This window comes from Furipterus horrens, unplaced genomic scaffold, assembly GCF_987537825.1.
Source record: "Furipterus horrens unplaced genomic scaffold, mFurHor1.1.pri manual_scaffold_17, whole genome shotgun sequence".
In the NCBI taxonomy this organism is placed as follows: domain Eukaryota; kingdom Metazoa; phylum Chordata; class Mammalia; order Chiroptera; family Furipteridae; genus Furipterus; species Furipterus horrens.
Window position 1 is genome coordinate 3435011 of NW_028327187.1, and position 3888 is coordinate 3438898.

Sequence of the window (3888 nt, forward strand, 5' to 3'; positions counted from 1 at the left end):
TGGCAAAAGGCAAATACCATATGATTTCACCTATAAGTGGAACTTAATGAACAAAACAAACAAAGGAGCAAAATAGAACCAGAGACATGCAAACAAGGAACAGACTGACAGCAACCAGAGGGGATGAGGGAGGGGGAGAAGGTGGGGAAGGAAAAGAAAGGTCTAGTCAAGGAACAAGTATGAATGACCCATAGAAATGGACAATGGGGTGGGGATTTACTGTGGGAGTAGGGGGAGCAGGGCAGAGCAATGGGGGAAAAACTGGGACAACTGTAATTGAACAACAATAAAATGAAATAATATATTTTTAAAAATCTTACTTTGTAAAAAAAAAAAGCCAATTATGTGATCACTTCAATAGTACATATACTAAAATTGAAATGATACAGAGAAGATTAGCATGGCCCTTGTGCAAGGATGACACGCAAATTCGTGAAGCGTTCCATATTAAAAAAAAAAAGCAAATTCTAACTATATTACAGTCTGTAAAAGGCAAAACTATGGAGACAGTGAATAGATCAGGGGTTGCCAGAAATAAAGAGGAAGGAAGGAGTGAATAGGCAGAGCAGAGGATTTTTAGGGCAATGAAACTATTTGTATGACACTATAATGATGGATCCCTGTCATTATACATTTATCCACAGCCACAAAAGGTACACACCAATAGTGAATCCTAATGCAAACTATGGACTTTGGGTGACTGTGTATCAATATAGGTTCATTGACTGTAACAAATGTACCACTCTGGTGCAGGGTGTTAATACCAGGATGCTGTGGGGGTGCGCGGTAGGCAGAAGGTATGTGGAAACTCTCTGTACTTTCTGGTCAGTTTTGTTGTGAACCTAAGACCACTCTAAAAAATTAAGAAAAAATTCAACAACAACAAAAAAGAAGTGGTAGATGTATATGATGGAATATTAGTCATCTATAAAAAAAGAACAAAGTCTTACCATTTGCAATAACATGGGTGAACTTAGAGAGTATTATGTTCAGTAACATAAATCAGGCAAAGAAATAAAAGACTATAGGTGTATATCCTTATAATTCAAGGTAGTGCACCCTATAGGAACAGTGTAAGCAAGATGTTGTGGCAGCAAGTGAACAAAGGAAATTACTGTTTGACTTCATCATTGAACGTGGTTTTTGAACTAACCTTTGAAAGATGAGTTTGAGTTTGTTACATCAGTGGAAGTAGGAATCAAATAAAAGGAATGGCATTAGAGGCAGAGAAAATAGCATGTGCAAAGAAAGTATGGAAAGTGTGGCTATGTAGAGAGTGCTTGCGGAACTCCAAGTACTTTGAAATGGCTAGAACATAGGATGGGTGGAGGGAAAATAATAGCAAATGAGATTGGCAAAGAATTCAGGGAACCTAAGCATGAAAGGCTTTATGAATGATGCCAAGGAGAATTGCATTTATCCTATAGGTTACTGGACACCATTAAGAAGTTTTTAATCATGGAATTAATAGGATTTGATTTCTGTCTTGGAAGGATCATGCTGGGTCTATGGGAAATGGATGGTGGAGTTAAGAGTGGGGTAGGACTAGAAGATTATAGACCAGTTAGAAGGCTATGGTAAGAGGCCAGGTGAAAGAAGACAGCTGGTTGAATTATGGCAGTAGCAATGGAAATAGAGACAACAAATGTGTTTAAGAAATATGAAGAGCCAGTGAGTGAGATTTGGTCATTGATATGGTGAGTGAGGAAGAAGGAATAGTCATGTATCAAATCCATGTTTTGGTAACATGGGTGAGTGGGTGATCATCTCTTAGTGAGGGGGATTAAGCTGTCAATGGATTATCTTGTTAGGTATTTACAGTGGATATATCATATCATAAAAGATCACTGAAAAAATTTTATGGATAACGGAGCCATTAGCCTGTTTCCGAGAATGTAGAAGAGAGATCACAATAACAAATTCCTAAATCACCACTTTTTCATTATATTCTCTCATATAACTTGAGTAAGTGCCAGGGACTTGACCTCTTGGGCAAGGGCACGGGCACTGACTATTCCTAGCTCTATCTTTGCCTCAGAAGTCAGGCTGTATATTTCATAGGGGCATTTCTCACACGTTAAAACCCTCAGTCATAGTTGAGGCTTGACCACCAAGTGACCCCACAACATCATGCCCAGATCCTTAGCTACATTCTGGAGAACATCACGTTACTATTACTCGAACCTCAAGTGATTACATTCACATTTTTAAAAGGAACAATTGACCTCATCGGAGGCTGAAAAAATGTGCTTGCTAAGGAAACAATGATAACATCACCCAGCTGCGCTGTAATACTGACCCCGATTCTCATTCACTTCAGTACTTTAGCAATTCTCTTATGACCAGATGTCAACATATGTCACATAATGTACATTTGGTTTCAATTTTTTCATGGTAGTGCATGCCTTATGCTAGTTGATACATCATTTTTCTTCTGGATCTACGTGCATAAGTGTTCAAGTTTTGTTAGGCTCAGAGTGATTTTCTTTTCAATCTACTATATTAGTCTCTAAGATGAAAACAGAGAGAGCTCCAACCAGGCACTCTATTCAGACTGAGACTGTAAGCCCTCTGTACTTAGGAAATAAAGTAGCACATACATGCATTTGACATTTTAATTTTTATATATTGATCTGGACCTCTTGCCAAGTATATTACCATGATTGATTATTGGCATATCTGTCAAAGGGTGATCCTTTAAGAACGAACTCGAGTCCTAACTTCACCATGATTAAACTAACTATTCTAGCCCACACTGATTTCCCTCTGAACTACTATGGCTCTTATTGTCAGGTTAGCTTTTAAATATACTTAAATGTCATATGTTGCTTTAGTCTGTCCAATTTTATTATAAGCTCATAGAGGCAAGGAAATACATCGTATACTTCTTGACTATTTCACAGAACATTTAGGAATGAAATATTAGATTGGTTGATTGAAATACTATTTGTAGAAAAGTAATGTCTTCTAGGGTACATGAAATTACTCAGTTGACTATATAATTGACATTATTCTTATAGGCTCAGCGTTCACATTTGCTTCAGCTCTTCCGCCATAGTCACAATAAGATTATGATAATAAGTGAATGAAGCTGATTTTTTTTTTGTTTAGCTTATGAGACCTGGCCTCATTATTTTATAGTAGAAACACACACTTGCTTCTCTTTTGAAAGATTGACAGGGTCTAGTGATAACACAAGTAAAACTATGAACTGAATAAGTTCAATTTCTTTATTAATTTTATTAAATAGCAGAGTATTTGTTCTAACATCTAGTGTATCTTTTAGTGGGCATTATTTAAGATATTTTGTTATTCATGTTGATAGTTCATTTATAATATATTTGCTGGTGATTAATCTTGACACAGTTATTATGCTTACTAGTGGAATAATGCAAGCTGGACTAAGTTCCTTGAAAAATGGGATTAATTTTTTGTTTCTGTTAATTCTAACTTTTTGTCAGTCTTACAGGCTAGGCTAGTCTTCCTTGGCTCATTGTAACAAATAAAGGCACAATTGGCAAATGTTGCTGTGTCATAACCATAATTTCAGAATAAATATGTTTTTAAACTAATTTTATTAAATTCCAACCTGAAATAACTGTAGAGGCTGAGTCTGGGTATTAAATTCATTTATAGTTCAATAAAAGAACATGTTTAAGCATGAATAATTGATTGCTCAAATTTGTAAGTTTTTACATTTCTAAAACGGAGCTTGGCAATCATATTTTTCAATTTAGTAACAGATTGGTTTGGGAATAAATTAGAACTCATCAGCAAGGAAATTATTAAAGAAGCAATAAGAGTTTGATTTCTGTGTGTATTCACTTATTAAATGCTGCTGTTCGCTATTCTGACCATGCTGTATAAGTAGCATTTGTCTGGTTCCAA

The 3888-nt window shown here is 35.9% G+C and overlaps 1 non-coding gene across 1 annotated transcript; it reads left to right on the forward strand.

Annotated features, from left to right (window-relative positions):
* The first annotated feature begins 345 nt into the window (after positions 1–345).
* On the forward strand, positions 346–452 carry LOC149990359 (U6 spliceosomal RNA). Its single transcript, XR_016508715.1, has one exon. It is a non-coding gene; the product is annotated as a U6 spliceosomal RNA (small nuclear RNA).
* Positions 453–3888: the final 3436 nt, after the last annotated feature.